The 23,784-nt window shown below is 40.1% G+C and overlaps 1 pseudogene; it reads left to right on the forward strand.

Annotated features, from left to right (window-relative positions):
* Nucleotides 1–89: 89 nt before the first annotated feature.
* Nucleotides 90–18,311, forward strand: LOC118034869 (ABC transporter B family member 19-like; annotated as a pseudogene).
* The last annotated feature ends 5,473 nt before the right edge of the window (nt 18,312–23,784 follow it).

A 23,784-nucleotide genomic window follows, 5' to 3' on the forward strand; every position in this document is an offset into this window, starting at 1 on the left:
TGCCAATACTTGTTAAGGAAGTCAATGCTCTTGATGTCGATAGGCATCTTTTGCACTGTAGTGTCATCAAGGAAAGCTGTGTTCCATTGATGTTGGCCCCTGGGCTCACAGGATTGTTGTGGATGGGGATGTTCTTCAAGTTCCGATTGCTGAAACCTGCTCAGTTTTATGTCGCGTGTCCCCGTGGGCTGATAGGCTGAAGGATTTACATCCCTCTCAATATTGTCACCTCAAAATAGATTGGTCGAAGCTATATCAAATTCGAATGCAGAAATATAATATTATGTATTTATGTGATCGATAAAACAGCAGCTCGTTAAATTTTATGCTGACAAATGGAATAGAGTCGTGTGGTTAATGTCATGAACTTGTGATTGCATTACATATGGACATGTAATTACGTAAGGACAAGTTGTTCTGTATATTTATTAATCTAGGCTCTCCCTGGTCAAGAAAAGAATCATAGAGGAGAAACATGAAGACAAAATCTCGTTAGGATTAATGATTGAATCATCATAAAAGTTGATATCCCTTCATTTTCAACTCATCTCGTTAGGTTTCTGTGCATAGCACTCTATGGACATTCAAATGACCGGCTTTGTTGGCGTCGCGTACTGTCCACTTGCCATCCCCTTCGGTGAGAGGCAAATCAAGCCAACCATTTGTTGCATTAGCCGCAATCTTTCTTGTGTGCCTATTCTGCTTTCACATAGTTGACAAGGCTCATACCATCAGTTCTAGCCAAAACTTAGCTTTAAAGTTAATCTCAGCCTAGTCAAAACTTAGCCAAATAGTGTCAACCACAAGGGGGCAGAGAGAACTAGCTAGAAAACAACAAACTAAATTACCGCTTTGTTTCAGGCAATTTAGTGGCCAGAGAGGACTAGAAAACAACAAAACTGAGGTGAAGAATCCAGTTTTTAAGACTTTGTTTCCAACAAGTATCTTGATTTTAGTACAAAAAACAGGCGGCATGATCGAAACTCATTAAATCAACCAGCTCGATACTCACAACTAGTCTCTACTCACGAAGTTTGTACAACCCTGTTGTTTTCTGCAATGGCATGTTTACTTCTCTTCTACAAATCCTAACCTTCTTTCTCCAACACTTTACTCGCATCTCACACGCCATTGCTTGTACTCGAATCAATGGTTGATTCCTCCTTTGAAATTGATTACCACTCCACTGGCAGCTCACAAAACTATCATCAGCGTAGGCAACTCAGGCGCCCCAGCACTCCGTTAACTCACTGTATGATTCACGTTCATTTACACAATTCAGCCTTACAAATACTCCAAATAGGCTTCGCCAAACTCCTTCCACGCCTTTCGCCACGGGCAATGATACGTCATGGCAAGATGAGCTCTCATGGCAGTTTCAGCCCGCAGGGTGGAATGATACCCGCAGCCTGGGAGCAGCTCTTAGCCCATGGGCAGCTAGCACACCATCAAACATAAAGAAAGCAAGAAAATTGACAGAGGAAGTTTGAAGAATAGCAGGGCACAGACTTATTATTCAATGTGTTTTCTACACTCCGTATACATAGTTTATATAGGAAAGTTCTTGTCTAAATAAGTAAACTGACAGACTAGCAACTAATATTTAGGACTTAATTACAACAATAACAATCAAACTAAATCTCTAAGATACAATTTACAAATCAAACTTTAATTGTTTTGATTCCGAATATTAACACGCCCCCTCAAGCTGGAGCATGGATGTCCAAGGTTCCTAGCTTACGCAGCAGATTATGAAATAACGGGCTACCAAGAGGCTTTGTGAATATATTTGCTATCTGTTGTGTTGAAGGTACATAAGTGGTCTTTATCAATCTTGATTGTATTTTCTCACGCATAGTATGACAATCAATCTCGATATGTTTAGTGCGTTCATGAAATACGGGGTTGGCTGCGATGTGTAATGCAGCTTGGTTGTCACAGTATAGGAGGGTTGGTTGCAAGTGTGGCACCTGCAAATCACATAGGAGTTGTTTAAGCCAAACCAACTCACAGGTAAGTGATGCCATTGATCTATATTCTGATTCTGCTGAAAAACGTGATACCACTGACTATTTCTTGCTCTTCCAAGATATGGGAGCTCCTCCAAGGAAAACGTAGAAGCCAGTAACAGATCGCTTGGTTGTTGGACAACTTGCCCAATCAGCATCACAATACCCTTTCAACTGTAACTCTCCATGTGATGGAAATAAAATGCCTTGTCCTGGTGCCTGCTTCAGATATCATAGGACACGATGAGCTGCATCCAAGTGAGGTTTCCTTGGTTGCTGCATGAATTGGCTAAGAATGTGTATAGAGAAGGCAATGTCTGGCCTTGTGATGGTGAGATATAGAAGACGGCCGACAAGGCGTCGATATGGTGATGGATCATTGAGCAGTTCACCTTCTGAAGGGGTGAGTCGTTGGTTTTGTTCCATTGGAATTTTAGTTGGTCTTGACCCAATCAAACCTGCATCTTTAAGTATATCAAGAGTGTATTTACGTTGGGAGATGGCAATACCTTGTTTGGAGTAGGCAACTTCAATTCCAAGGAAGTACTTGAGATTGCCCAAATCCTTAATCCGAAAATGGTTGTGAAGAAACTTTTTCAGTTTTCCAACTGTGGCAGTGTCATTTCCTGTGATGATCATATCATCAACGTAGAGTAGTATTGTTGTAAAGGAAGCCCCTTGTACCTTAATAAACAGAGAGTAATCTGCTTTGGATTGTTGAAATCCAAAGCTCTTGATGGTTGTGGAAAATTTTGAGAACCAATTACGTGATGCCTGCTTTAAACCGTATATGGACTTCTGAAGCCGACACACAATATTCGCCCCCTGACGAGGAAGGCCAGGAGGAGGCTACATGTAAACCTCTTCATTCAAATCACCGTGAAGGAAGGCATTTTGAACATCGAGTTGGTGTAAGGGCCAGTGACGAACAACAACAACAGCAAGCAAGCATTTGAGAGTAACTAACTTGGCAACAGGGGAGAAGGTGTTTGTGTAGTCAAGTCCTTCCAATTGTGTGTAACCTTTGGCAATGAGGCGAGCTTTGAACCGGTCGATGGTGCCATCAGAGTGATATTTGAGCTTATAAACCCATCTGCTCCTAATGGCACGTTTACCTGCTAGTAAAGGACATAATATCCAGGTATTGTTCAGTTCAAGAGCTGTTAATTCAGCTTGCATGGCATCCTGCCAGCGGGGATCAGAGGCAGCTTGGGTAAATGATGTAGGCTCACTGTGGGCAGAAAGGCTTGTAATGAAAGCATGGTGAGATGGAGATAAATGAGCATAAGAAACAAATTTAGATAAAGGATGGTGAGTACTTGAACGAGAACATGACGAGCCAGGGGGAAGCAAGGCGGCATGAAAGCAGTGATAATCTTGGAGGTGGGAGGGGCGGGTATGGGTTCGAGTACTTCGGCGTGGGAGAGTAGGCGATGTGGAAACAAGTGGTGATAAGGGTGGCTCAACAAGGCTAGGGATGTTGATAGGAGATGATGGCAGAGCATGGTTTGAGGGAGGAGAAAGCATAGGAGAGGAAAGTGTGTCATCGTTGGAGGAGGAAATGGATAGTGTTTGAGGGGGAATAAGAGTTGATAAGGGTAAGCTGGAGGTGAAGGTGTTTGGCTGATCGGGCAGTGTGCCTTGTAGTTTAGTAGAGAAGGGGAATATAGATTCATGGAAAGTGACATCTCGGCTAGAGAAGAATGTGTGAGTTGAGAGATCATAAAGGCGATATGCTTTTTGACCCAAAGGATAACCCACAAAAACACATTTACGTGCTCTAGAATCAAATTTGTGTGAAGGTGTAATAGTGGTGGCATAACAAAGACAACCAAAAACCTTCATATGATGGTATGTAGGTATGGTATTGTGCAGCTTCTCATATGGTGAAGCTTTTGAAAGAATGGGTGTAGGTAAGTGATTGATGATATAGGCTGCAGTGAGTATACTTTCCCCCCAAAATTGAAGTGGCAAACAAGCTTGGAAGCGTAGAGCGCAAACAACGTTTAAAAGATGACGATGCTTGCGCTCTACGACACCATTTTTTTGTGGTGTGCCTGGACAGGAGTGTTGAAAGAGAATTCCTAAATCATTGAAAAAGGGTCGCATGGAAGTAAACTCACTCCCATTGTCTGCTCTCACACATTTAACATTACATTGAAATTGTGTTTTGACAAACGCAATAAAGGACTTGAGTAAGGTTTGCGTTTCAGATTTAAGCTTCATAAGATGGATCCAAGTGTAACGTGAGTAATCGTCTACAATGGTTAAAAAATATCGAGCACCCGAGTGTGTATGTGTGCGATGAGGACCCTATATGTCACAATGGATAAGATCAAAAGATGCATGTGAGGAAATAAAACTCATATTGAAAGGTAGTCTGGTTTGTTTTGCCATAGGGCAGATGTCACAATGCATAGGATGATGAATAGAAAAATTGGGAATTGTCTTAGATAAAAATTGTAATGGTGCAGCAGAGGGGTGTCCTAAGCGACAATGCCATAAATCTGGGATGGTGGAAATGGTGTTGGCTTGAATTTTTGATGGTGGCTTGATAGCAGTGTGCTCGGTTAGATAGTATAAGCCATTATGCTCCTTCCCCTGGCCAATAATCTTCATCGTGTTCAGGTCCTGCAAGATACAGAAATTAGGATGGAAAGTGATGATACAATTTAGGTCACGGGTGAGTTTACTAACTGAGAGAAGATTAACTTGAAAGGATGGTATGTGGAGAACATTCTTGACGCACAAGTGTTGATTAACTTGTGCATTACCAACTAATAAGGTTTTTAAATGTAAGCCATTAGGTAAATGAACAATATCATGATGTGGTGTTTGAGATAGTAAATGAGAGGAAGATGATATATGATCGCTAGCACCGCTGTCAATGATCCATGCTTTATGACATTTAGAAGTTTGTTTACCTGTCACATTTCCACAGAACTGATTTTTACCAAGTAATGCCCTTATTTGATTGTATTCCTCTTCTGTAAACTGAAGAAAGGTCTGATGTCCGCTTGCTGCCGTGTTGGGTTTGACTGCGTTGCTGGCATTATTGACTGCAAGCCGTTTGTGTCGATTTGGTGGTTTGATTTCTCTGCCATGAAATTTATGTCCTGGTGAAAATCCAATGATATAATAGCAACGATCAACTGTGTGTGTATCTCCCTCACAGTGTGAGCAAAATAAAGATTTGCCCTTGCTGTTTTGTAGCCGTGTGGATTGTTTATTCTCTGTGATCCTTGTGTTCCTTTTCACATTCATGGCATGAATGGGGATGTCAGTGGCTTCAGTGAGTTGCCGTTGTTTTTCCTCTTGAAGTAGGAGTGAATATATCTTCCTGATGTTAGGGAGTGGCTGCATCAACAGGATATGTCCACGGACAGCAGAATACGTATCATTCAACCTCATGAGGAATTGGAAAATTCGTTCATGTTCTTCTCTTTCAGCAATCTGTTTTAGTCCTGCACAATTACATAAAGGTGGATCATTGTATGATCCTAATTCATCCCAAAAGGACTTGAGTGCTGAATAATAAACTGCTATGGTTTGTTGTTGTTGACGATGTTCAACGATCCCTCGTTTGAGCTCAAATATGCGTGAGAGATTTCCTTGTGAGAAACGCTCACTGAGATCTGCCCAGACATCAGCAGCAGTATCAGAGAAGATTACAGTATTTGTCAAGGATGGACTGATGGAGTTGAGGATCCATGACTTTACGATCTGATTGCATCGTCTCCAAGCTCTGTATTTAGGATCTGTCTCTGAAGGTGCTTTTAATGTGCCATCAATGAAACCAAGCTTATTCTTGGCCTCCAGAGACATCATCATGGCACGGTTCCATGTTGCATGATTATCACCTTCCAAAAGTTGGGTGACAATGGCGTGATTGATGTGATCTGAGAGATGGATGTAGTAAGGATCATAAAAATCCATTGTTTCTGTCATGGTGATGTTGGCGGAAGCAAAATAATGAGCAGTATTAGGTGCTGAACCACTGCTCTGATACCCTAAAGAAAGCAAGAAAATTGACAGAGGAAGTTTGAAGAATAGCAGGGCAGACTTATTATTCAATGTGTTTTCTACACTCCGTATACATAGTTTATATAGGAAAGTTCTTGTCTAAATAAGTAAACTGACAGACTAGTAACTAATATTTAAGACTTAATTACAGCAATAACAATTAAACTAAATCTCTAAGATACGATTTACAAATCAAGCTTTAATTGTTTTGATTCCGAATCTTAACAAAACAGACATATTTTTCAAAGATCAGCAAATGACTACTATCTTTCACGTACACATGGTGAATTTAGAGCCTTCACAAATCCATACTATGATCAATCTAGCTATGGTGCTGTATCTGCTGGTAGGCTTGAGCTACAAAGCTACGCTGCCAGAAATAATGAGAGGTCGGTAGTTCGTGTTAGGGATTATAGCTCTGCTGCTTACAGTAAATCCCATCATGGGATTTCAAGACCAATCTCTCAGGCTATTAAGGGAGGGGCTCGCAGAAATGCAAGTCCTTTGGTTGATCAAGATGAGCTTGGCATGATTGACTATGACATCAAGGATGTTGAGAAACAGGGAGAGTTATTGCAGACTGACACTAATCTCCGTGGTGATAAAGATTCTAGATGGATTTCAGTGTCTCATGCTTATATGGAAGATGATGGTGTTAGTCCATTGTACCCCAGTACTCCACATGGTGAGCACGATCATCATGGTCATGAATTATCCCGTAGTAGACATGATGATTTTCTCAGTGCTTATGAAGCTAATCAATCAACCACTCGTTATTACGTTCCTGATAAAAATCCATATGATGACATTGATCAGGCTTCGGGGTATGATGATGAAGATTATGATGAGGAGGAGGATGACAGCGACGAAGCAGCACGAAGGCAAGTAGGGTTGTTTAGTCTGTACAAATACTCGACGAAATGGGATATGGTTCTTGTGCTTTTGGGTTGTTTAGGAGCTCTCATAAATGGAGGATCTCTTCCATGGTATTCTTATTTTTTCGGAGATTTTGTGAACAGGATTGCGAAGCACTCTGATGATAATATGATGAAAGAAGTGGAGAGGGTAAGCGTTTTCATTTGTGTTTATACAATATCCTCTCCTTCCACAACTTTGCGGGACGAATTTTATGATGCCATGAAAATATTGGTTTCAGATGCACATTAATTAACATTATTTTTTGTTTTGATTATTATTATTACTGTTTTAATTTGCAATGGCAGACATGTCTGCTTATGACTGGAGTAGCAGCATTAGTTGTGGTTGGAGCCTATTTAGGTAAGTGGGAGATTATTAAATGAGCTCTGAATAACAACAGCATCAGCAATTTACTTTGTCGCTATCCATTTTATGGTTTTACAACAGTGTCTTTATCGTCAAGTAAGATGACATAAATCACTTTGCCTAAACATAATTTCTCTCTTTCGGGTGAAACAGAAATCACTTGTTGGAGATTAGTTGGAGAACGATCAGCTCATCGAATAAGAAACTTGTATCTGAGCGCAGTTCTAAGGCAAGATATCACTTTCTATGATACAAAAGTCAGCACTAGTGATGTTATGCATGGAATTTCAAGTGATGTTGCACAAATCCAAGAAGTGATGGGGGAGAAGGTCGATCCTACCTTTCCTTTTCCTTTGTTATTTGTCTGGAATATGTGTAATACATATAATGTGATTACTTTATCAGTAAGTACTAATTTTATGCTCTTAACTTGCCCATAATTTAAGCCTGCAGTGTGTTTTTTTCAGCTAACAGGCCGGCTAAATTGTTTTTGACTAGATCATGGTAGACTATAGTACTGATATGCAGTGGATCTTTTTATCATATTTGCAGATGGCACATTTGTTGAATAATTAAACTCAATCCAGAAGTTCCCAGTCAAGGAAGGCAACCAGCCACCAGCCACCGACCAGCCGCAGCCGCCAGCCACCAGCCGCAGCCGCCAGCCGCCTTCACACCACCGGTCAACAGCCGCCTTCACACCTGGAATAATAGATTTTCGTATTCTGAATTTATGTATAAATAGAGTGCTCAATTATGTTATTTTGTGTGGAGAGAACTGAGAGGAACACTTGTAAGAGAAAGAGAGAGAGAGGGCGTGTTTAAGCTTTTGTGTTAATTAATTGTAAGCTTCGGTTTTGTGTAATAAAACAGTGTGTTTTATCCCCTCTAAGTGTTTCAAAGCCACCACCAGTGGTTCCTCCCACCAACAATTGGTATCAGAGCCCCGTTCGTCGGAAAACAGAAGTGTTTTGGGGTATATCCGAATTTTCAAAGTTGTCCAAAACAAGTTTTGATCAGTCCACAGTGTAGATCTCATCAATACGAACTCACTGCCGCAAAAATCAGCCAAATCGGAGTTCGGGGTAGCCCACACGCGCCGCCTGAATATTCAGCCAGATCGCCCACGCGCATCCCACGCGCCCCGAGGTTGAAGACGACTGAGCCACACGCGCCATATATTGAGCCGCGCCGAGCCGTTTACGCCGAGGCCAGCCGAGCCACAAGCCGAGCCTTACCTCGCGCCGAGCCGAGCCGAGCCGCTTTCAAGCCTCAGCCGAGCCGAAGGAATATTCCCAGAATATTCCCCAGAATATTCCCGGTTCAACCCAGCGAACCGCCCGCCGTACATAATTGGTTTTTTGACCGGTTCACCCATTTTCTGACCCGATTTCTACAAAGTCAGACCGGCTCCCTACTATTTGGACCATTCCGGATCGATCTACAGTGTCCGTTTGGCCAAATTCGGCTTCAAAAGAGGTGATATAGTCATTCCAAGAGTAAAATGACTACAGAAGGTACACATACACTCATCCCTAAGCTGACCAAAGACAACTATGATAGTTGGTGCATCAGATTGAAGGCATTTCTTGGGTCACAAGAGTGTTTGGATATTGTACAAACTGGTTATGATGAACCAGAGTCCAAAGAAAGAGAAGATGCTTTACAAGAGGCTCAAAAGCAAGCCTTGAAAGTCAACAGAAAGAAGGACAACAAAGCCAAGACCATCATCTACCAAGGTCTTGATGAAGATACATTCGAGATCATAGCTTCCGCTGAAACATCACATGATATATGGGAGGCTCTCCAACAGAAATACAAAGGTGCTGACAGAATCAAGAAGATTCGTCTTCAATCTTTGCGAGGTGAATTTGAGTTATTGCAAATGAAGTCCTCGGAGTCTATTTCTGATTATCACACAAGGATTATGGTGATAGTCAACCAGATGAGGAGAAATGGAGAAGCCATCATCGATGCTCGAATTACTGAAAAATTTTTGAGATCCCTAGATCCAAAATTCGATCATGTTGTTGTCGCAATTGAAGAATCCAAAGATGTGGACAAGTTGACGGTTGATGAGCTTATGAGTTCTTTGCAAGCTCATGAGCAGAAGATTGTAAAGCGAAATGGAGATAAGGCAATTGAGCATGCCTTACAAGCAAAGCTGTCTCTCAAGGACAGATATGAGCAAGGGGAGACTTCATCAAGTGGCTACACCACTCAAGGAGGAAGTCAACAATCCAGAGGTGGATTCCAGCAATTCCAAGGAAGAGGTTCTTGGAATACAAGCTTTAGAGGAAGAGGTGGCAGAAACACCACCAGAGGAGGCCGAGGACAACAAGCATTCACTCCCAGAGGAAGAGGAGGCGGTTACAATAACCGTGACAAGAGGAATATCCAATGTTATAGTTGCAATCAATTTGGGCACTATAGCACTGAATGCAGAAGGAAAGCTCCGTTGGAGATACGTGAGCAAGCCAACTATGTAGAGAAGGATGACAGAGAAGAAACTGCATTTCTTGTCCAACAAGGACTTGATAAGAAAAAGGAGGACATATGGTATCTAGATACTGGAGCCAGCAATCACATGTGCGGCTACCGAGAGTTATTTAGTAATCTAGATGAGACCAAGCAAGGTCTAGTTATTTTTGGAGATACCACAAAGGTTCCATTCAAAGGTAAAGGCAACATCCCAGTCAAGATGAAGAATGGCGATTCCAGCTACATCGCCGATGTCTATTATGTCCCAGCCATAAAACAGAACCTAATCAGCTTAGGTCAACTTTTGGAGAGAGGCTATACTTTTTACTCGGAGAATTGTCATCTGGCAATTAGAGACAACAATTAGAGATTAATGGCCTATGTGAAAATGTCCAAGAATAGGATGTTTCCTTTGAACATCCAGTATGATGCAGCAAGGTGTTTGAGCGCCATCACCAACAGTGAAGAATGGCTTTGGCACCTGAGGCTTGGACATCTGAATTTCACGAGTCTGAAGATGCTAGCAAGCAAGAAGATGGTCAAAGGTTTGCCTCACATTGATCATCCAGATGAAGTCTGTGAGAGTTGTGTCCTCAGCAAACATCACAGATCCAGTTTTGCCAAAGAAGTCAACTGGAGAGCAAAAAGGCCACTGGAGTTAGTACACACAGATGTGTGTGGCCCAATCACGCCTATGTCGACTGGACAAAATAGGTACTTCCTCACTTTTACTGATGATTTTAGTAGAAAGACGTGGATATATTTTCTGAAGAGGAAGTCAGAAGTATTCAATTGTTTTAAAGATTTTAAAGCAATTGTGGAGAAGCAAACTGGTTATACGATCAGAACAGTAAGATCTGATCAAGGAGGAGAATATACAGCAAATGACTTTGAAGCCTATTGTACACAACAAGGCATCAGACATCAGACAACGCCAACTTATACACCACAGCTGAACGGTGTAGCAGAAAGGAAGAATCGCACGATTCTTGACATGGCGAGAAGTCTGCTCAAAGCAAAGAAGCTGCCCAAGCAATACTGGGCTGAAGCTGTATCATGTGCAGTGTATCTGTTGAATCGCTGCCCAACCAGAAGTTTGCAAGGTATTACTCCAGAAGAAGCATGGAGTGGTCACAAACCAAGTGTTACTCATCTACGAGTCTTTGGTTGTGTGGCATATGCAAAGATCCCAGATGCAAAAAGGAGAAAGCTCGATGATAAGAGCGAGAAATGCATCTTTGTGGGATATGGTGAAAGAAGGATGGGATACAGACTGTATAATCCCATCACGAAGAAGGTGATTACGAGTAGAGATGTTATCTTTGAAGAAGATAAATCTTGGGCATGGAATGATGATCAAGAAGCAGTCAAATGGATCAATCTTGATTTGATCCTTGAAGGTGAAGAAGTACCAACAGTACTCTGTTTTGTTTCCATGCAGATAAGGACCCACCAGAAAAGAAGAAAGCAATAGGTGTCAAAAGGGTCTACAAGACGAAAGCCAAATTAGTGGATAAAGGCTACAAGCAGAGAGAAGACAATGAAGAGAAAAGTTCATGCTTAGCATGACATCCCTCGATTGAGTTTAAAGGGGAGATTTGTTGAATAATTAAACTCAATCCAGAAGTTCCCAGTCAAGGAAGGCAACCAGCCACCAGCCACCGACCAGCCGCAGCCGCCAGCCACCAGCCACCAGCCGCAGCCGCCAGCCGCCTTCACACCACCGGTCAACAGCCGCCTTCACACCTGGAATAGTAGATTTTCGTATTCTGAATTTATGTATAAATAGAGTGCTCAATTATGTTATTTTGTGTGGAGAGAACTGAGAGGAACACTTGTAAGAGAAAGAGAGAGAGAGGGCGTGTTTAAGCTTTTGTGTTAATTAATTGTAAGCTTCGGTTTTGTGTAATAAAACAGTGTGTTTTATCCCCTCTAAGTGTTTCAAAGCCACCACCAGTGGTTCCTCCCACCAACAATGCTATTATCTCGAATGTATCTTCATCAAGACCTTGATAGATGATGGTCTTTGCTTTGTTGTCCTTCTTTCTGTTGACTTTGAGGGCTTGCTTCTGTGCCTCTTGTAAAACATCTTCTCTTTCTTTGGACTCTGGTTCATCATAACCAGTTTGTACAATATCAAAACACTCTTGCGACCCAAGGAATGCCTTCATTCTGATGCACCAACTATCATAGTTGTCTTTGGTCAGCTTTGGAATGAGTGTATGTGTACCTTCTGTAGTCATTTTGCTCTTTTAATGACTATATCGCCTTCTGGGAGCCGAATTTGGCCAAACGGACACTGTAGATCGATCCGGAATGGTCCAAATAGTAGGGAACTGGTCAAAAAACCAATTCTGTACGGCGGGCGGTTCGCTGGGTTGAACCGGGAATATTCTGGGGAATATTCCAGGGAATATTCTTTCGGCTCGGCTGAGCTTGGATGACGGCTCGGCTCGGCGGGAGTACGGCTCGGCTTGTGGCTCGGCTGGACTTGGCTTGCGGCTCGGCTAGGACTTGGCTTAACGGCTCGGCGCGGCTCAAATATGGCGCGCGTGTGGCTCAGTCGTCTTCAACCTCGGGGCGCGTGGTCTGCGCGTGGTCTTCTGCGCGGAATCTTCAGGCGGCGCGTGTGGAGCACCGCGGTTTCCGATCAGGTTGATTCCGCTGAAACGTCACATGATATATGGGAGGCTCTCCAACAGAAATACAAAGGTGCTGACAGAATCAAGAAGATTCGTCTTCAATCTTTGAGAGGAGAATTTGAATTATTACGAATGAAGTCCTCAGAATCTATTTCTGATTATCATACAAGGATTATGGTGATAGTCAATCAGATGAGGAGAAATGGAGAAGCCATCATAGATACTCGAATTATTGAGAAAATTTTGAGATCCATAGATCCAAAATTTGATCATGTTGTTGTCGCAATTGAAGAGTCCAAGGAAGTGGACAAGTTGACGGTTGATGAGCTTATGAGTTCTTTGCAAGCTCATGAGCAGAAGATTGTAATGCGAAATGAAGATAAGGCCATTGAGCATGCCTTACAAGCAAAGCTGTCTTTCAAGGACAGATATGAGCAAGGGGAGACTTCAACAGGTGGCTACACCACTCAAGCAGGAAGTCAACAATCCAGAGGAGGATTCCAGCAATTCCAAGGAAGAGGTTCTTGGAATACAAGCTTCAGAGGAAGAGGTGGTAGAAACACCACCAGAGGAGGCCGAGGCCAACAAGCATTCACTCCTAGAGGAAGAGGAGGCGGTTACAATAACCGTGACAAGAGAAATATCAAATGTTATAGCTGCAATCAATTTGGGCACTATAGCACTGAATGCAGATGGAAAGCTCCGTTGGAGATACGTGAGCAAGCCAACTATGTAGAGAAGCATGATGGAGAAGCATCTGCATTTCTTGTCCAACAAGGACATGGCGAGAAACAAGAGGAGATATGGTATCTAGATACTGGAGCCAGCAATCACATGTGCGGCTACCGAGAGTTATTTAGTAATCTAGATGAGACCAAGCAAGGTCTAGTTACATTTCATCCATCATATATTTACCTTCATTTGCGGTTATTGTGTCAGGTTCTTAAGGTCATGGAAGGTATCTCTGGTGGTTTTGTCAGTCACTCCATTAACGATGTTTTGTGGGATTGCTTGTAAGGCCATTTATGTCGGTCTAGCTACAAAAGAAGAGGTATGACACTAAGTTCAAGGACTCAGATATGCATTATTTCACTTACTTGGAAGAATATAGTGGACAATTGTTTTTGGCTTGTTATAATTGTCAAAACCATGCCCCCTCCCCCATCTTTTTCCTCTCTTTTTCCCCGGTCTCAGTCTCTCTACCATCAGACTGACTTTTCCACTATCTTCATTCAGCCCAAGCCATAACTCCTCCTCATCGGGAGGAAGCTAATAAAGTTCAGAGCCCACCTTTCGCTTCCCCAGTCTCCAAGCCGGACAGATTGCATCGTGAACGACTCCTCTCACCAGCAGCAGCAGAGCCATCATTCTCAGTCACGCTAACAGTAGAGCTTCGTCACCACAGTCGCAGCAGTAGCGTTGTTCCCTTTTTTGCAGTCCAGCCACGGCGTGCACCTCCTTTAAGCAGCAATTCCAGCACAAAATTTTCTCGCCAGCCCTTGCACCAGCAGCTCTCCTTCTCCACAGTCCGAACTCAAGACAACAGCCCCCTCAGTAGCAGGAATAGGGCGTTGTCACTTCCATGTAACGGCGATAATGGAATCTTCATCATTCCAGCTGAAATCAGCAGCAATCTTCCCTTCCCAGCATCAGCAATGCTGTCTTCATCAACACAGTAACAGTGGCGGAAGATCTTCCTTCCAGCAGAAAAAGCAGCATCTTCTTCTCCAGCCATTGACAGCAGGATATTCTTCTAGCCTCTATTAAAGCGACATCGGAAACTCTCCTTCATGACAGCAGCTTGTCCCCGCCGTGAGCAGCAGGCCGAATCTTCAACTGAGAGCAGAGCCAGAACGTCTCCCTCAGCTGCGCCTCCAAGTCGCAGCAACGCCAGGTGAGTTCTCTTTCTTTCCCTGTTTGCTAAAATTAATTAGCATATTACTGTTGCTTGCATGCGTGAATTGTTCACGCATGCATGCAATAGTGGCCACACCGGGTCACTGATTTGGACCAGTGACCCGACCCCTTTTTCAGTTTTGAGACCGGGCTACATAAAAAAAAAAAAAATAAAACAGAAAAATAAAAAGGTAAAAAAAAATATGTATGCACGAACAAAAATAATGTAAATTTATTGGTTTATTCACTGACGCCAGAGTCAGGAATAAAAAAATACCGGTTTAAATTTATATTATTTTTATTCGTGGTACTTTATTTTATTTAGTTAGAAAAATAAAAAAATATGTGCATGCGTAAAAATTAAATTTATTTTTTATTTATTTATTCACTGGCGCCAGAGTCGGGAATAAAAAAATATTAATCTAATTTATTTTATAGCTACGTGATATTTACCAACGCCAGAGTTGGAAGTATCCGTAGTTGAATATTCACTGCCTCCAGAGTCAGGAATATTATAAGCAAATTATCATAGCGTAAACTAATAAACATTTAGCAATTTAAGACGAAACTAGCAATGCAGCTTGCCTCAGGCAGGACGTTTAAGGGGTGATAATATCTTCCCTTTTACGTAACCAGTCCCGAACCATAGAATCTCTGTTGACCAGTTAGGGTTCTTAGTGACCATAATACTAGGTGGCGACTCCTTAAACAAAGACCTTTTCCCTAAAAGAAAAAGATCCCAGAAATCTGTTCTTTTTCCATAATTCGAGAATTAATTTTTAAGGCAGTCGTGATGTCGGGTGCGACAATAATGGTAGGTTTCTTATTGGAAAGCTGGTGGCGTAGCTGAGCAGGCAATCAGTTCAATTAGAACTGTATTTTCCTTTGTCGCTGAGGATAATTTGGCCAGGAAATATGCTGATTTATTGATGAAGTCGGTGCCTATCGGTGCAGAGATTGGGTTTGCTAAGGGTGCTGGAATGGGAGTTATTTACTTGGTTACCTACTCAACATAGGCACTGGCCTTTCGGTATGGATCTATCCTGGTTGCAAGGAAAGAGATAAGTGGAGGTGATGCAATAGCCTGCTTCTTTGGTGTCAATGTAGGGGGAAGGTACTCATGTCTTAAATTCTCGTCATCAAATTCTGTCTGCATGTTTGTTTGCTGATGAGATTTTAATCTCTTCAAGCCATAACTCTGAAAGCATGAATTATTGTCTGGATTTTTGTGACAGAGGATTGACATTGTCTCTATCATATTTTGCTCAATTTACGCAAGGCACAGTAGCAGCAACCAGAGTATATGAAATTATAGACAGAATTCCTGATATAGATCCTTACAGCCCCCATGGGAGGATACTGTCAAGTGTTGGTGGAAGGATCGAGTTGAAAGGCGTTACTTTTGCTTACCCATCTTGTCCTGAAACTGTAATTCTCCGCTCTCTCAATCTAGTTATTCCATCTGCAAACACTCTTGCACTGGTTGGTGCTAGTGGTGGTGGCAAGTCCACCGTTTTTGCTCTCATACAGAGGTTCTACGATCCCATCAATGGTAAGCTCCTCATCATCGTACTCATGATATTGGACTTTGCTCAGAAATGGAGGCTATATCAGTGAGACAATATGAAGCATCTAATGGGGTTGAGTTCTTCATATTTTTTCAGGAGTAGTAACCTTGGACGGTAATGACCTGAGGACACTTCAAGTCAAGTGGCTAAGTGGTCAAATAGGCATGGTTGGGCAGGAGCCAGTTCTGTTTGCCACCAGCATTCTAGAAAATGTGAAGATGGGAAAGGAGAATGCCACAAAGAAAGAAGCGATCAATGCTTGCATTGCTGCCAATGCTCATAGCTTTATCTCTGGCCTTCCCTTCGGCTATGAAACTCAGGTACCTTAGCACTATCACAACCATATTATTGCATAATTTAAAATTTCCAGTAAAATATCTGCACAAGCACATATGGTTTGATTCTTACCAGGAAAGCTACTTATGGACAGGTTGGAGATAGGGGAACCCAACTCCCAGGGGGACAAAAACAGAGAATTGCACTAGCTAGAGCTATGATTAAGAATCCTAGAATCCTTCTTTTGGATGAGCCCACCAGTGCTCTGGACCCAGAGTCTGAATCTGTTGTTCAGCAAGCTATCGATAAGATATCCACGGGCAGAACAACCATTGTCATTGCTCATAGGCTAGCGACAGTAAGAGATGCCAACACCATTGCTGTTCTTGATCAAGGCTCTGTTGTTGAAATTGGTGACCATCGCCAGCTAATGGAAAATGCTGGTGCCTACTATGCCCTTCTCAAACTTGCCTCTGAAGCTGTTTCAAAATCTTTATTGAAACAGGAGGATGCTGCCAAGGATATGGAGTTCTCTATTTACGAGAAATCTGTTGATTTGAGATCTAAGAATGCATTTGAAACCTCAAAATCAAGGTACTTAAAATCAATGCAAGCAGAGAATCAACAAGAGGAGGAAATGCAGGAAAATGCAAAGCCAAGAAAGTATCAACTCTCAGAAATATGGGGTCTTCAGAGACCAGAGATTGTCAAGCTTCTTCTGGGCTTTCTTTTGGGTATGCATGCCGGTGCAATACTTTCAGTCTTTCCTTACCTTCTAGGCGAAGCCCTCACAATCTACTTTGAAGATAGCAAATTCAAACTGAAGAGAGATGTTGCACGCCTCTGTTTAATACTTGTAGGTCTTGGATTTGGTTGCATTATTTCTATGACAGGCCAGCAAGGTTTACGCGGATGGGCAGGAACAGAACTTACCGTGAGAATACGGGACCTCTTATTTCGATCTATACTAAAGCAAGAACCTGGTTGGTTTGATTTCGAAGAAAATTCCGTAGGAGTACTTGTTTCAAAGCTCTCAATTGATTGTATCAGTTTCCGATCCGTTCTTGGTGATAGACTCTCAGTCTTGTTAATGGGTTTAAGTTCAGCTGCTGTTGGTCTTGGTCTGTCATTTTATCTTCAATGGCGATTGGCTCTTTTGGCTGCAGGCTGCAGCACTAACTCCTTTCACTCTTGGTGCAAGCTACTTGAGTTTGATCATAAATGTTGGACCAAAACTAGATAATAGCTCTGATGCCAAAGCTAGCACAGTTGCTGCTGGTGCTGTTTCAAGTATAAGAACAGTTACAACCTTCTCTGCTCAAGACCAAATAGTGGAGTCCTTTGATAGAGCCTTGGCTGAGACCAAGAAGAAATCAGTGAAAAGGTCACAAGTTCTAGGCCTAACACTTGGATTCTCTCAAGGGGCCATGTATGGTGCGTATACCTTAACACTTTGGTTTGGAGCCTACCTCGTAAAACAAGGCGAAACAAACATTGGCGTGGTATATAAAATTTTCCTCATTCTTGTACTAAGTTCATTTTCTGTTGGACAACTAGCGGGGCTAGCGCCAGATACTTCCATGGCTGCTCCTGCAATTGCTGCTATTTTTGATATCATTCATCGTAAGCCATTGATTCGTAGTGACCGGGATAGAGGTACGAAAATTGATAGATCAAACCTATTGGATATCGAGCTCAAGATGGTAACTTTTGCATATCCCTCTAGGCCTGAGATTATTGTGTTGAGGGATTTTTTCTTAAAGGTCAAAGGTGGTAGCACGGTGGCCTTAGTTGGGGGTAGTGGGTCAGGAAAATCAACTGTTGTATGGTTGATACAAAGGTTTTATGATCCAAATCAAGGGAAGGTGACAATGGGAGGGGTGGATTTGAGGGATTTTAATGTCAAGTGGTTAAGGTGTCAAACAGCTTTGGTCGGTCAAGAGCCTGCATTGTTTTCTGGTAGTACAAGGGAAAATATTGCATTTGGAAATCCTAATGCTTCAAGGGCTGAGATTGAAGAGGCTGCAAGTGAAGCATAAATTCACAAGTTCATCTGTAGCCTCCCTCAAGGCTATGAAACTCAGGTATGGCCTAAATTCACAAGTTCATCTGTAGCCTCCCTCAAGGGCTGAAATGTTTTGGATGGTGGCTGTTTTGTGATCATCTCTATATGTGCAAAACACGTCCATTAATTTATTTAAAGTCGAACCCCCTTCATCTAAGGTATGATCCTTCTGTTTCTGTCAATCTTGTGCGAACTGATATTTTGCCTAAGGTATGGTTATACTTCAGACTGTTTTGGATTAATCGACGTCGTCATCTATGATTTAGCTGTTAAAGTTACCTTTCTTGTTTTCTTTTCCCCAGAAACTTATGGTCTACGTCAAAGTTTCGTAAAAGCGTAACAAGCCCTAGAATTAATGCATGCATACTGCTTCTGGATTCATTTGGCTATATCTATAGAAACTTGAAGAAACTTCTGTAATTTACTTCAGTAAATTCATTTCCTATGGAGTCCAAAAGGTTTAAGGATGTTCATATAGACGTAGTATTGCTTAAAATATAATTCGTGAGAGATTAATAGCATTCTAAAATGTTGCAAACAAAAAGGTTTGAGTTAACCCTGCAGGTTTAGGCTTTGGGAAAGATTGCAGCCTGTGATGCACGCTGGAGGCGCATGCCACAGGTTCGGATTACGTGCTAGGCAAAAAAACCTGAATTTACTTGGTGGAAGTGGTAAGGAATATTTTAACCCAATAGCTTAAGCTATTAAGTTAGGTTTTAAGATATGATTTATATTATTTTTTAATACATCCTCTTAAGTAAAAACTATAAAGACTTGAAACTTGCACATGGTCACATTACCTTATGCTTAATTTTTATCAAATAAGTAGGAATGATGAGATTCGAACTCGTGACTGTTTGGTCATTAAAGCTTTAATACCTTGTCAAAGAACCATCTCAATTCAATAATTTAAGTTATTAGATTAGGTCATATGATATAATTTATATTATTCTTTAACAACGAGTGTATAAGGGCATTGGCTTGTTCAAATATCCGTAGGTTATCCGCAAGGGTGGCTACCTCACATAGACAGAAGGAAAAAAAGAAGAGTACTGATTGATTCTTAAAACCATATCTGGTATCTAAGAATTATGTCGGCTATTATTCACTGTAAAAAACTAAGAGTGTTGTTGATCCGAACTAAAATTTGGTGCTTCATTCAGCTTTACAAATTCGGATGGAGAAAGGTAAATGGCAGAGATCATAGTTCGAAATAGAGAAGGAAAAGTTATGGCATCTCTTGAAGGTAATTCAGCTTTATAAACTTGAATGTAAAGGTTCGTGGAGAATATCGGTCAGTTCTCCTGCAAGTTATCAGCATTGTGCCACTTATTTTTCTCTTAAGGGTAATTCAGCTTGTTTTTCTTTAAATTCTGCCACTTTTTTTTTTCTTAACTAGATCAAGTTGCAAGTAAATTACAGGTCGAGAGACTATACAAGGTGGAAATTATGAAAATGCACCAGTAGCACATGATGTTCATGCAATGAACCGTGTCTGTAATGCATTAATTTTTTTTTTCCCGGCGTAAACAAATGGAAGTGCAATTACTTTATGAAGGTTTCCAGGTTATCCTAGTATATATTCATGGTCTTGAATACTGACAACAAGTGAGATTTAAACTACCCGGAAGGACACTTGTTTCATCAAGGAGGGCCTTAGGGGCAATTATTGGTTGATTGTAACTTACCCCATGAAAAATATGTCAAGATTTCCCGAGAAGAATATCTCTGGTTACCAACAAAACTGATGTAGTCGAGCTTCTAGACACGGGTGATTCTGAATGTTCGGGTAATGATCTAACATTTCTAGATGAAAATTCAGCTAGGATAAACTATGTGAATGACCTAACATATTCTTTTATGGACCAATAAAATAGGTTTAGGTTAAAAAATAAGTTTGGAATGACCATAACTAGGTAGCTCCTTAAAACACAATAACTAGAGCTTCGATTGTTGGATTGAGCTTAAATCTTTATAGGTGATTTTACGAGAAATTTTTCCTAGAGCAACCATTACATCATTGAACAAATCATCAGGTCTTTCAGAATCGTATTTTGAGCACTAATGCTCTTAATCGTATCTTGTGTTTTTTTTTTATTTTATATTAGTTTTAGATTTTTTTTTAATTTCCTCGCCTGTTTAAAAGGTCTTGTAAAGCTTTTAAAGAGACAATCACCATATGCTTTATTATTAATAATAAAATTATAAATTCAGAGTTCATATCTACAATCCTTTTCACTCATTAATCTGTGTCTTGTTCTTGTGATTCCATAGTGTTATTATCCTACATAACTTTCACCTACATCAAAATTTTTTTTGCCTTCTTATCATCCCTTTGATCGCCAAATAGAAATTATCTTACATCTCTTATATAACAGGAAACCACTTGTAAACCTTTGCAAAGACTGTATTGAGTTTCATTTTTATCATGAACAGACACAATGTATTCTAAGCATGCTGAGAGAAAGTTAGGAAAAGCAAAAAAATGACTTATTAAATCATAAAAAAAGCAAAATCATTGTAATACAAAAATTTTAGAAGTTAATCTCCATTCTCTACTCCTTCTATGTTCTCTATTCTCTTAAATTCTTTCTCGAATTCTACTCTCTCTATCTCTATTCTTCTCAATCTTGTTAAGCTTAGCTTAACAATTGGTATTAGAACTTTAAGATCCTTACAAGATGGTGGAAAATCATAAATTGAAAAATATGGAAGAACACTACAAGAAGTTGGAGGAATGAATGCAGAACCTTCAACAGGAATTTTAAGGATCCTTAGTCGATCAATAAAATAAATAGCAAGAATAATTTGAGCAGCAAAACAAGAGGATTGATCAAATTAACTTGCAAATTGAAATCTTATCAAATCAATTCCAAACATTCATTGCTAATCAAATAGCAAGAAAGGATTTGGGAAGCAACTCCAGGAGAATATTAAATACACCAATAATGGGTAATCAAGATGGAATGCTACCAAAAGGAAAGGGTCACACTTAGGGAGATCGAACTAATGATCAGGATTGGTGTTGATGAATATGTGGAGATGTTTGAGGAGTTAAAGTCACTAATGCATTCGTTAAACCCCTTACTTCATGAGTTTTACTATATTTCCAGTTTTATTAGTGGATTAAAGGAAGATATCAATCTCATGTTGAAGATATTAAAGTCGGTGGCAATGATGATAGCTTTTGATCAAGCTAAATGGCAAGAAGAATCAAACAATGTTTTGGCAAGAAAAAACAAGTTTGTATCAAGGACTACAACTATCATGCAACCTAGAAGACCAACAGGTAACTTCAAAACCAAATACACTAATCCATATATGAATAAGAACCAATAAAAACAAAAGCTTGTTTTAGAGACTCTATATGAGCAAAGGCGTAGGCTGGGGTAATGTTTTAAGTGTGGAGATAAATTTATGCTAGGACATAAATATAGTGTTAAAGGACTACACATGATTGAGGGCAATGGAGAGGAAGAATTTTTAGATGTTGAAATAAAAAACACTAGTGAAAAACTGGCAACATATAAAAATATTGAAGAATATGGTATATCTTTAAATGCATCGGCTGATAATTATGCACATAACACCATCAGAATTATAGACATTGATTAAAGAAGAGAACTGATTATCCTTATTGACAATGAAAGCATATATAACTTCATTGATAAACATATTATTAAAGAGGTGCAAATCTCTGAAGTTAGATCCTTAATCTTAGCAGTGACATTACTTAATGGTAGTACCATGTTGTGTGATTCATTTACCACTAGATTTAAATGGTTCATGCAAAAATATAAATTTGTAGCAAATTTAAGGATTTTGAAACTAGGAAGGTGTGATGTAGTATTGAGAGTGGATTGATTAAGGAACTATTCTCTAGTCTCATTTGATTTCATCAAAATGAAGATATCCTTTAGGAACGAAGGGAGAATGACTAAGCTAAGAGGAATTATGGAAAAAGCTAGCCTTCAATGTATTACAATAGAGAAGGTTCATAAAAATTTGATGGTAACTATTATAGGGTTTGTAGGGCATTTTTTTTTTTTATATATATAAAAGCAAAGGCAAAACCATAGACTATACTTGTTAATGCATAAATAAAAACATTATTAACAGATTATGCAATCGTATTTGAAGAACCAACAGAACTTCCATTAATTAGGAAGTATGATCACAAGATTTCATTAAAACCAGGAGCTCAACCTGACAATTGCATACCATATAAAAGCTCATTCTTTCAAAAAGGAGAGATTGAAAGAATGGTCAAAGAGATACTGAACAGTGGTATAATTCAGCCAAGTGTAAGTCTTTGCGCTTCACTTGTTTTGCTGGTAAAGAAAAAGGACAAAACATGGCACTTTTGTGTGGATTTTAGATAGCTGAATGAAGTCACCATAAAGAATAAGTTTTTCATTCTTCTGAAAGACGACTTATTAGATGAATTACAAGGATCCAGCTTCTTCTCAAAACTGGATTTAAAGTATGGTTATCATCAAGTCCTCATGCATGAAGGAGATGTAGAAAAAACAACATTTCACACTCACCAAGGGCACTATGAATTAAAGGTGATGCCTTTTGGTCTCACAAATACTCTCTTCACCTTTCAAGCATTGATGAATGATAACTTAGAGTTATTTTTGAGAAAATTTATTTGGTATTCTTTGATGATATTCTCATTTGTAGCTTTTCATTAGAAACACATATAAATCACTTGAAGCAAGTTATAGAAACTCTTAAACTAACCAAGTACTTGCAAAGAGATCTAAATATACCTTTGGTGAGCCACAAGTGGAGTATTTGGGATATATAATCTCAGCTGATGGAGTGACAACTTACAATAAGAAGATTGAAGTAGTACAGAATGAGCCAGTTCCAAAGTCTATTAAGGAATTAAGGGGGTTTCTTGGCCTAATAGGTTATTATAAAAAAATCATTAGAAGGTTTGTTGTTATTAGTAAGCTTTTAACATATATGCTTAAGAAGAATAATTTTATTTAGCATGAAATTGCATTGAAAGCTTTCCACATTCTGAAAAAGGCCTTGTGTAAGGCTTAAGTCCTAACCCTATCAGACTTTACCAAACAGTTTGTATTGAAAATAGATGTTTGTGATACTGGAATTAGGGTAGCGTTCAGCCAATAAGAAAAACCTTTGACATTTATAAGTAAGACTATAGGAGTTAGACATTTAGGGTTATCCATCTATGAGAAAAAATATCTTGCTATTTTGATGGTAGTTGACAAATGGAGGCATTACTTGAAACAAGAACGTTTTGTCATTCAAACTGACCATAAAAGTCTTAAGTATTTGTTAGATCAAAAGATTCACACTGCTATTTAGAAGAAAGGTCTAACTAAATTGCTAGGATTGAATTATCAGATCATATACAGGAAAGGAAAAGAAAACATAATGACAAATGCATTATCTAGAAGAGATAGTTATGAGGTAAGCAAGTTGGAAGAAGAAATGCTAGAAGAGGGTAGCTTCACAACCATAACTAAGATAATTTCATCCTAGTATAAGCAAACTCATATAAA

The sequence above is a fragment of the Populus alba genome, chromosome 1 (genome assembly GCF_005239225.2).
Source record: "Populus alba chromosome 1, ASM523922v2, whole genome shotgun sequence".
Lineage (NCBI taxonomy): Eukaryota > Viridiplantae > Streptophyta > Magnoliopsida > Malpighiales > Salicaceae > Populus > Populus alba.